The 11,841-nt window shown below is 36.0% G+C and overlaps 1 long non-coding RNA gene across 1 annotated transcript; it reads left to right on the plus strand.

The window, feature by feature from the left end:
- The first annotated feature begins 462 nt into the window (after window positions 1-462).
- LOC112710965 (uncharacterized) lies at window positions 463-8,863 on the plus strand. The gene is made up of 4 exons (XR_003157124.2): window positions 463-511; window positions 7,054-7,120; window positions 8,032-8,220; window positions 8,552-8,863. It is a non-coding gene; the product is annotated as an uncharacterized lncRNA (long non-coding RNA).
- Window positions 8,864-11,841: the final 2,978 nt, after the last annotated feature.

The following is an 11,841-nucleotide window of genomic DNA, read 5'->3' on the forward strand; positions in this document are numbered from 1 at the left end:
TTCAGATGTATGATTTTATTATGCAATTTCATTAATTTTTTCTATAATAATTTATTTAGGTAAAAAAGGTGACCCTGTCAGTGCCGTTTCGGTTCTGTTAACCATGCTTGTTGGTGTTGGGGTTTTAACTTTTTAGGATTTATCTTGGATTTAAAGAGAGAAGACCTGATACAAAATTTACGAAATTGCTTAGGAGTTATTTGATTTGGTTATGACTTATGAAAACACTTTGTTGTTGAATAGCTTAATATAAACTGGTTTTCTTTTGTGGTATAGGTAGTACCGAAGACTATTGGAAAAGATAGGATGCTGCTCAAGTAATGGCTCAGGTTGAGGACTTGTGTTTTCTTCACTTTGCATCGATCTGTGGAATTTTTCTACTACAAAATTCCTCAGCTGATTAAGAATATATAGTTATTTTGTTTACTGACATGATGGTGTTTGTGTTGTTGTACTTAGTACGGGAAGGACTTGGACTCGGAGGAGGGACAGATGTCCGAAACTGGGGCAGGTAGAATGATAAAACCGATTGTCCTCTGATGAGCGGATAATTTATACGCTTTTTGGCATTGTTTTTATATAGTTTTTAGTAAGTTTGAGCTACTTTTAGGGATGTTTTCACTAGTTTTTATGTTAAATTCACATTTCTGGACTTTACTATGATTTTGTGTGTTTTTCTGTGATTTCAGGTAAATCCTGGCTGAAATTGAGGGATTTGAGCAACCTCTAAAGAAGGCTGACAAAAGGACTGCTGATGCTGTTGGAATCTGACCTCTCTGCACTCGAAATGGATTTTCTGGAGCTACAGAACTCCAATTGGCGCGCTCTCAACGGCGTTGGAAAGTAGACATCCAGAGCTTTCCAGCAATATATAATAGTCCATACTTTATTCGAAGAATGACGACGTAACATGGCGTTGAACGCCAAGTACAAGCTGCTGTCTGGAGTTAAACGCCAGAAAAACGTCATGATCCGGAGTTGAACGCCCAAAACACGTCATAACTCGGAGTTCAACTCCAAGAGAAGCCTCATCTCGTGGATTAATCAAGCTCAGCCCAAACATACACCAAGTGGGCCCCGGAAGTGGATTTATGCATCAATTACTTACTCATGTAAACCCTAGGAGCTAGTTTATTATAAATAGAACATTTATCTATTGTATTAGATGTCTTTGATCATTCGGTCTTGTGACCACATGGGGGCTGGCCATTCGGCCATGCCTGAACCCTTTACTTATGTATTTTCAACGGTGGAGTTTCTGCACACCATAGATTAAGGGTGTGGAGCTCTGCTGTACCTCAAGTATTAATGCAATTCTATTCTCTTTTATTCAAATCTCTCTTATTCTTATTCCAAGATATTCATTCGTACCCAAGAACATGATGAATGTAATGATGAAAGTGACGATCATTATCATTCTCACTTATGAACGCACGTGATTGACAACCACTTCCGTTCTACATGCAACCGAGCTTGAATGCGTATCTCTTAGATTCCCCAACAGAATCTTCGTGGTATAAGCTAGATAGATGGCGGCATTTATGAGGATCCGGAAAGTCTCACCTTGTCTGTGGTATTCCGAGTAGGATCCTGGGAATCCGGAAAATCTCACCTTGTCTGTGGTATTCCGAGTAGGATTCCGGTAATGAATGACTGTGACGTGCTTCAAACTTGCAAGTGCTGGGCGTTAGTGACAGACGCAAAAGAATCAAGGGATTCTATTCCAGTAGGCGCAGGAACCAACCAGTGATTAGCCGTACTGTGACAGAGTGCGTGAGCATTAGTTTTCACTGCGAGGATGGGATGTAGCCATCAACCATGGGTGATGCCTCCAGACGATTAGCCGTGTGAGTGACAGCCGCATAGGATCATTTTCCCGAGAGGATTGAAAGTAGCCACCGCTGATGGTGAACCCCTATACAAAGCTTGCCATGGAAAGGAGTAAGAAAGACTGAGTAGAAGCAGTAGGAGAGCAGGCGTCCTTGGGCCATACAGCATCTCCATTCGCTTATCTGAAATTCCCACCAATGAATCTGCATAAGTCTTCTATCCTTTTTATAATCTATTCTCTTATTTCTATTTTTGAAACCATAAATCAATTTAATCTGCCTAACTGAGATTTACAAGGTGACCATAGCTTGCTTCATACCAACAATCTCTGTGGGATCGACCCTTACTCACGTAAGGTTTATTACTTGGACGACCCAGTACACTTGCTGGTTAGTTGAACGGAGTTGTGATAACAACTGGTGCCACAATAATGATTTCATACAACTTAAAGAACAGTGATCACAATTTCGTCCACCAAGTTTTTGGCGCCGTTGCCGGGGATTGTTCGAGTATGGACAACTGACGGTTCATCTTGTTGCTCAGATTAGGTAATTTTCTTTTCAAAATCTTTTTCAAAATTTTTCTTTTATTTTTCGTTTTTACAAACTTTGTTTTCGAAAAAAATTAATAAAAATACAAAAAAAATTAGAAAATCATAAAAATCAAAAATATTTTGTGTTTCTTGTTTGAGTCCTGTGTTAATTTTTAAATTTGGTGTCAATTGCATGCTTTTAAAATTTTTCTTGCATTTTTTCGAAAATCTCATTCATTCATAGTGTTCTTCATGATCTTCAAGTTGTTCTTGATAAGTCCTCTTGTTTGATCTTGATGTTTTCTTATTTTGTGTCTTTCCTTGTTTTTCTTGTGCACTTTTGCATTCATATTTTCCATGCATTAAAAATTTCTAAGTTTGGTGTCTTGCATGTTTTCTTTGCATCAAAAATTTTTCAAAATAATGTTCTTGATGTTCATCATGATCTTCAAAGTGTTCTTGGTGTTCATCTTGACATTCATAGCATTCTTGCATGCATTCATTGTTTTGATCTAAAAATTTCATGCATTGAGTATTTTTGTTGTTTTTCTTTCTCATAATTAAAATATTCAAAAAATCAAAAAAATATCTTTTCCTTATTTTCCTCCAAATTTTCGAAATTTTGGGTTGACTTGGTCAAAATTTTTTTAAAATTAGTTGTTTCTTACAAGTCAAGTCAAAATTTCAATTTTAAAAATCTTATCTTTTCAAAATCTTTTTCAAAAATCATATCTTTTTCATTTTTTATAATTTTCGAAAATTTCAAAAATCTTTTTCAAAATATTTTCAAAATCTTTTTCTTATCTTTTATATCTAATTTTCGAAAATTAACTAACAAGTAATGTGATTGGTTCAAAAATTTGAAGTTTGTTACTTTCTTGTTAAGAAAGATTCAATCTTTAAGTTCTAGAATCTTATCTTGTAGTTTCTTGTTAGTTAAGTAATTTTAAAAATTAAATCTTTTTCAAAATATCTTTTTCTTAAAAATCTTTTTATCTTTTTATCTTATCTTTTTCAAAAACTTTATCTTTTTCAAAATTTGATTTCAAAATATCTTATCTAACTTCTTATCTTCTTATCTTTTTCAAAATTTGATTTCAAATCTTTTTCAAATCAACTAACTAACTTTTTGTTTGTTTCTTATCTTTTTCAAAACCAACTAACTACCTATCCCTCTCTAAATTTCGAAAATTCTCCCTCTCTTTTTCAAAAATTCTTTTTGTTTTAAATTTTAATTTTAATTATATTTTGTCTTTGATTTTCGAAAATTACTAACCTCTTTTTCAAAAATTATTTTCGAAATTTCTCTTCTCTTCTCTTATTCTATTTAATTTATTTATTTACTAACAATTCTCTTCACTTCTCTTCATCTCAAATCACCACCTCTATCCTTACCCATTCTTCTTCACTCTTCTTCCCTTTCTTCTTCTACTAACATAAAGGAATCTCTATACTGTGACATAGATGATTCCACTTTCTTTTCTTGTTCTCTTCTTCCCTATATGAGCAGGAACAAGGAAAAAGACAAAAGATTCCACCTCTGAGTCATGGGAGATGGAAAGACTAATATAAGTCGTCATAGCTCAGTGGTAGAACATGTGGCTGTAAATCAAGAGATCCCTGAGATACCTCAGGGGATAAATTATCCTCCACACAACTATTGGGAGCAAATAATGATAAAAACACCAAAATCACTAGGGATCATGCAACAGAAGCAAGGAAGAGACATAAAGGAGCTCAAAAAGCACCATTGGATCTTCAAGAAGGCGCCACCCTCACTCAGGTGGACTCATTCCTTGTTCTAAATTTTTTTTTCTACTTTTCGTTTTTTTTATATGTTTATCTACTTCATGATCATTAGTATGTAGTAACTATGCCTTAAAGATTATGAATAATTCCATGAATCCTTCACCTCTCTTAAATGAAAAATGTTTTAATTCAAAAGAATAAGAAGTACATAAATTTCGATTTTATCCTTGAATTTAATTTAATTATATTGATGTGGTGACAATACTTTTTGTTTTCTGAATGAATGATTGAACAGTGCATATGTCTTTTGATATTGTTGTTTATGAGTGTTAAAATTGTTGGTTCTTGAAAGAATGATGAACAAAGAGAAATGTTATTGATGATCTGAAAAAAATCATGAAATTGATTCTTTAAGCAAGAAAAAGCAGTGAAAAAGCAAAAGCTTGTGAAAAAAAATGGTGAAAAATTGAGAAAGAAAAAGAAGGAGCAGTAGAAAAAGCCAATAGCCCTCAAAACCAAAAGGCAAGGGTAAAAAGGATCCAAGGCTTTGAGCATCAATGGATAGGAGGGCCCAAGGAAATTAAATCCAGGCCTAAGCGGCTAAATCAAGCTGTCCCTAACCATGTGCTTGTGTCATGAAGGTCCAAGTGAAAAGCTTGAGACTGAATGGTTAAAGTCGTGATCCAAAGCAAAAGAGTGTGCTTAAGAGCTCTGGACACCACTAACTGGGGACTTTAGCAAAGTTGAGTCACAATCTGAAAAGGTTCACCCAGTTATGTGTCTGTGGCATTTGTGTATCCGGTGGTAATACTGGAAAACAAAATGCTTAGGGCCACGGCCAAGACTCATAAGTAGCTGTGTTCAAGAATCAACATGCTTAACTAGGAAAGTCAATAACACTATCCAAAATTCTAAGTTCCTAGAGATGCCAATCACTCTAAACTTCAAAGGAAAAAGTGAGATGCCAAAACTGTTCAGAAGCAAAAAGCTACAAGTCCCGCTCATCTAATTAAATTAATATTCATTGATATTCTGGAATTTATAGTATATTCTCTTCTTTTATCCTATTTGATTTTCAGTTGCTTGGGGACAAGCAACAATTTAAGTTTGGTGTTGTGATGAGCGGATAATTTATACGCTTTTTGGCATTGTTTTTATATAGTTTTTAGTAAGTTTGAGCTACTTTTAGGGATGTTTTCACTAGTTTTTATGTTAAATTCACATTTCTGGACTTTACTATGAGTTTGTGTGTTTTTCTGTGATTTCAGGTAAATCCTGGCTGAAATTGAGGGATTTGAGCAAACTCTGAAGAAGGCTGACAAAAGGACTGCTGATGTTGTTGGAATCTGACCTCTCTGCACTCGAAATGGATTTTCTGGAGCTACAGAACTCCAATTGGCGCGCTCTCAACGGCGTTGGAAAGTAGACATCCAGAGCTTTCCAGCAATATATAATAGTCCATACTTTATTCGAAGAATGACGACGTAACTTGGCGTTGAACGCCAAGTACAAGCTGCTGTCTGGAGTTAAACGCCAGAAAAACGTCATGATCCGGAGTTGAACGCCCAAAACACGTCATAACTCGGAGTTCAACTCCAAGAGAAGCCTCATCTCGTGGATTAATCAAGCTCAGCCCAAACATACACCAAGTGGGCCCCGGAAGTGGATTTATGCATCAATTACTTACTCATGTAAACCCTAGGAGCTAGTTTATTATAGATAGAACATTTATCTATTGTATTAGATGTCTTTGATCATTCGGTCTTGTGACCACATGGGGGCTGGCCATTCGGCCATGCCTGAACCCTTTACTTATGTATTTTCAACGGTGGAGTTTCTGCACACCATAGATTAAGGGTGTGGAGCTCTGCTGTACCTCAAGTATTAATGCAATTCTATTCTCTTTTATTCAAATCTCTCTTATTCTTATTCCAAGATATTCATTCGTACCCAAGAACATGATGAATGTAATGATGAAAGTGACGATCATTATCATTCTCACTTATGAACGCACGTGATTGACAACCACTTCCGTTCTACATGCAACCGAGCTTGAATGCGTATCTCTTAGATTCCCCAACAGAATCTTCGTGGTATAAGCTAGATAGATGGCGGCATTTATGAGGATCCGGAAAGTCTCACCTTGTCTGTGGTATTCCGAGTAGGATCCTGGGAATCCGGAAAGTCTCACCTTGTCTGTGGTATTCCGAGTAGGATTCCGGTAATGAATGACTGTGACGTGCTTCAAACTTGCAAGTGCTGGGCGTTAGTGACAGACGCAAAAGAATCAAGGGATTCTATTCCAGTAGGCGCAGGAACCAACCAGTGATTAGCCGTACTGTGACAGAGTGCGTGAGCATTAGTTTTCACTGCGAGGATGGGATGTAGCCATCAACCATGGGTGATGCCTCCAGACGATTAGCCGTGTGAGTGACAGCCGCATAGGATCATTTTCCCGAGAGGATTGAAAGTAGCCACCGCTGATGGTGAACCCCTATACAAAGCTTGCCATGGAAAGGAGTAAGAAAGACTGAGTAGAAGCAGTAGGAGAGCAGGCGTCCTTGGGCCATACAGCATCTCCATTCGCTTATCTGAAATTCCCACCAATGAATCTGCATAAGTCTTCTATCCTTTTTATAATCTATTCTCTTATTTCTATTTTTGAAACCATAAATCAATTTAATCTGCCTAACTGAGATTTACAAGGTGACCATAGCTTGCTTCATACCAACAATCTCTGTGGGATCGACCCTTACTCACGTAAGGTTTATTACTTGGACGACCCAGTACACTTGCTGGTTAGTTGAACGGAGTTGTGATAACAACTGGTGCCACAATAATGATTTCATACAACTTAAAGAACAGTGATCACAATTTCGTCCACCATGCTCTTTTGTGTCTAATGAATTTCCATATGAACTGCTTCTTTCCTTGTTTTGCAGCCTGGTTTATCAGGCTATTTCAATAGCAAATAATGCATGCTGGGCTATTGGAGAACTTGCAGTTAAGGTATGTTAATGTTATGTGCTACATTCTGATTAAATTTTGTAGAATTGTATTGTGGCTGGAATCTAATTGGCTTAGTCAGAGTTATGTGCATAATGTAGTTTTAAACTGTTAGTTTCAAAAGCCAATTAAGACAAATGGTTCTGCTCTTTGTGATTGCTATTTGACTGTTATCTTTTAATTTTCCACTTATATATTTTTGTCTTATGAAATTTTTTTGTCTAAAACAACACTTGTTGGCATAATTGACAATAAATGTATGAATTTAACTAAATTTAACTAAATGTACCCACCGTATATTCACATGTTGGCACAATTGACAATAAATGTATAAATTTAACTAAATTTTATAAACAGAAAGTTTAACTTGTTTCTTAAAAATACTTATTTGTAAATGTTTTACTATTCTATTCTATTTGTGCTTTGAGGGAACTTTTTTAAGTTGGGATTGGGTTTTGGAGTGTGGATGGGAATTTCCAAAGGAGGAAAAGAAAAGGCTGAAAAAGCAAAACCTTAGCTTATGAGCATGTGAGGGAGAGGACGACTTTCTCACTTGATAACTCAAAACCGATCATATAATCTTAATCATGAATCACACAACATGGCACTTGGCAAAGAGATGCTCATTCACCACATGTGACTCCTTTTCTTGCTTATTGCTTCTGTCCACGAATGGTTTCTGATTCATTCAAATATGTATTACATAAGGATAACCAAGAAAAAAAAAGGGAATTTCACTTACCATGAAAAAAAAAGATAGAATTAAAGCTCAATCTATTAATTTTGGAAGAAAGCTCACTTGATTTAATGCTTGTTGCTTCTTTCCCTCAGATTATGTTATGCTAGTGTATAAGAGAGAATATTAATTTCTTAAAGTATGACAAATTAGTTGGCAATGCTTGACTTTTTTGCAGATGAACATCACGAGATTTCTGAGCATAAGGAATGTGTAGCAGCTGTAATTTTTGTGTGTAGAAGTAGAACCCACTACATTAGCCACTAATATCAGATTGCCAAGAAGTTCTAAAGAACAATCGTAATTAGGAATGTGCCTTAATAATACTATTATGAAAATCTCACTTCCTGTTATTAATTAATCACAGGTACAGTATAGTACTTAATTACTTATTTCACATTTCCAATGGATATATATGTGTGTATATATATTAATGTAAAGTTGAGCGTACATATTAGGAGGTTAATAAAAAGAGTAGTAGGTTTGGTAAGCTTTCACTGCTATATCTTTATGCCTTTTAGGATGGCTGTGAATGCTATAAACAATGCTTGTAAAAGATATTGGCATTTGGGATTTGATGAGTTATAGGTTATTCTTTTATTGATGGGGTTATTCTTTTGTTGTTGCCTGTCAAAGTTGCTGCCTTTAGGCTTTATAAGTTAAAAAAGAATTCACTTGGTTGCTGGAATTGATTGCAGATTTGAGTTATCTTCTGTGGTCACCACATTTTAAAGCAACAGCTCAAAGAAAAAGCGACAACTTTAAAAGATGAACTTGGAGACATGAAGGCCAAACAGTAGCAACAAGAGGAAGAGATTCATGGATTGTGGAATATGGTTTAGTTATTAGAAAATACTTATGTAAGATATAATATTTTAGTTTTTCGTAGAGTATTAGTAGTAAATTTTAAGTGGTCTCTTGCTTATTTTGATATGATTATGCTTAATTTGGTGTGAGATGTATGAATATTCAAAATTAATTTCATTTTAATACTTTTGGTTCTTTATAAATATATTTTGTTTACAGATAATTTTTATTATTTAAATAAATTTAGTATAATTTTATATTTATTTTTATTTTATTTTATTTAATTCATTTAATTAAAAATACAAAATTATATATGTAATTATATTATTAAATATTATATTGTACAAAAAATTATTGGAATATTAATTATATATATATATATATATATATTAAAAATTAAAAAAAAATAATGAGGGACCTAAGGCTACACTTATATAAAGTAGCTATAAGTATATTATTTGTTACATTTATAAAGTGATGCAGTAGTCTTGAAAAGTGTAGCCTATTCTTTTGAATTCTGGTAACCATTAGTGCTGAAAAGCGTAGCCTTTGGTCCTGGACAGCATCACTTGAAAAGCGTAGCCTATTCCCAAACGCCAAAAGCGTAGCCCTTGGTGCAGAAAAGCGTTGCCTTTGAGAATAGGCAACGGCTGAATAGGAATCACCCCAAAAAGCGTAGCCGTAGCCCAAAAAGCGTAGCCGTAGCCTAAGGCATCATTTTTTTTCACTTTTGGCTACACTTTTCAAGTGTACCTGAATGGGTATTTTTCTTGTAGTGATGCGAACCCTAAACCATACCTTGGCCGATTACTATATTTAGTCCAAGGCAGCCTCCCAAGTCACCACACAACCCCTCAAGCTTAGAGAAACCAGCCGCAAGCTTAGCTTCAATCACCACCAAGCTTCTAAATGCCCACAATTCAACTCCAATGCATATATATCTTCTTAATTCACACCTAACACACATGTACACTTTAATTTCAGATTTCACATAATAAATTCAAGATTTGGCTGGGGTTTAGGTCATCCTTAGGTTGTATGTGCCTCAATCAACCCAAAGCCCACTCATTCCTCAACTCAATTTGATCCTATAATCATCAATTTAACCAAAATCTTAACATCCAAAAATCTTAATATTCTTGAATTGAAGAAGAGAGAATAGGAGCTGGGATTTTGATTTCCTCACCTTGAAAGATACTGGGCTTTTTAGAGCTCGACGCCGCGAACGCGTGGCCGCAAACAGTGCGGCGTTCGGAGCTCTGAATCAAAAGTTATCAAGGATTGAGGTTTAGGTGAGGGTTTGCTTCTTCTCCTCTTCCATGGCTGCCCAGCAGCGTGTTTAGCCTGCAAGAAGGGAGAAAGAAGATCTGAACTCACTTTATTAAGTGAGTGGGTGGGGCCCACGGGCCCGGTTTGGGTTTGGTTCAACCGGTTTGGACCGTTCGGCCCAATCTTGGGCCAATTTCTTTAAAATTGGTGTTAACATTCTCGTTTTAATTAGCTCTATCCTATTTTTATATTAGATTTATATTTTTAATTTTCCTTATTAAAATTTAATTTTTTTAATTATTTGCTAAATTTGTGGGGTTTATAGAGTTGTTGTTATTTCCTTCCTTGTCTCATGAGTGTGCAAAGTCTATATCTTTGGCGTAGCAGACTCCCTGCTGTATGAGTGTGTGGAGCCTTTATCTCCGACGTGGCAGAGTCATGAGTGTGCAAAGCCTATATCTCTCGGTGTGGCAGGAAGGCTACATCTGGGAGGATGTGTCGGGTTGGCATTTGTGGACCGACAGTGATATCACGAGCCAATAGGACAGGCATTCATTATATGCATCTTCTATATGCTTGTTTGCTTTGCTTAAGTTCAGTTATGCCTAAATGAATCACATGTCTATTTGCTATTTGTTTACTTGCTGTATATGTACATTACTTGTTCTTTACTTGTCTGCATTACATGTGTTTTCTGCTGGGATTGAGGAGGCTCGGTAGGCGGTGCTGATGCGATCGCACGGAGGTTAGGTTGGTGAAGGCTATAAGATACAACAGTGTGATTAGTATTAGTTAAAATACCCCTAAGTTTAGATAACACAGCTTATGGTGTTTGGTTTAAGTTAATTATTTGTTTTAAGCTTGAATATTTGTATCGGTGTAAAGTTCTAAGATTGCCTTTGGCATCTCGGAACCTTACATCTTATATATTGGGCACTGTTACCATATTGACAACTTCCGATTCTCATACCATATGATGTTGTTATTTTTCAGATGCAGGTCGTAACCCACCTCGGTGAGTTGCGGGATGGTGACAGAGCGGAGGATCTTTTGTTATCTTTTTGGTATTTTTGATTTTTTTTTTCTGTAGTACTTTCTCTCACCTTTTTATTTTAGACTTTATGGCCTTAGAGGCTTGATTTGAGAGATAAGTTGTATAAGTTGTTTTAAACATCAAAAACCCTGTTGTATTCAGTTTAACTAGCCGGCCTAAACACTACAGGCTGTGACGAGTCCTCTTTTGTATATCATACTTATATGTATGACTTATTCTATCTGTGCCTACGCATCTTAGTTATCGTGTGTGAACGCTTTGCATTTCGTATTTCCGCTTTATGCTACTTTGAGATGTTATTCCTTCATCGGGCTTCTAGTTATATAAAATCTTGAATATATATTATATATTATAAGCTTTAGAACTATCGTGACACTTTGCTATCCTTTGCTTTACAGCTAGAAGCAAGGCTTAAGGTAACTGGGTGTTACATTTTGTGGTATCAGAGCGATTCGTCCTCATTAGCCTCAAGGATGGACTGATTGTGCTTCGTTACACTCTCAGGGTCATTTTTTCTTTCATGCTACTTAGGTTATCTGCTTGATACGCATAACATGCTTGTTTGTGAATGCCTTTGGGGAAAATTGAAGTACTAGGCTTGAGATATTGAGACTGATCGCCTCAATATCGATTGTTTGGCGTAGATAGAACCCCAACTAGCAACTTGCAGATGAGGTCAGTCACGCTAACGGAGAGATAGTGATGATGACTAATCTAACCAATGCACTACGAGGTCAGCATATTCCAGAAAATCAGTCTGTAGAGTTTGCGGCATATCAGTTGATGGGTAAGGTTCTGCACTAGTGGCAAGGGAAGTGCCGACTGATGCAACTACTGAATGAGGAGGAATTCTTTTGA

Source organism: Arachis hypogaea, chromosome 9, assembly GCF_003086295.3.
Source record: "Arachis hypogaea cultivar Tifrunner chromosome 9, arahy.Tifrunner.gnm2.J5K5, whole genome shotgun sequence".
Lineage (NCBI taxonomy): Eukaryota > Viridiplantae > Streptophyta > Magnoliopsida > Fabales > Fabaceae > Arachis > Arachis hypogaea.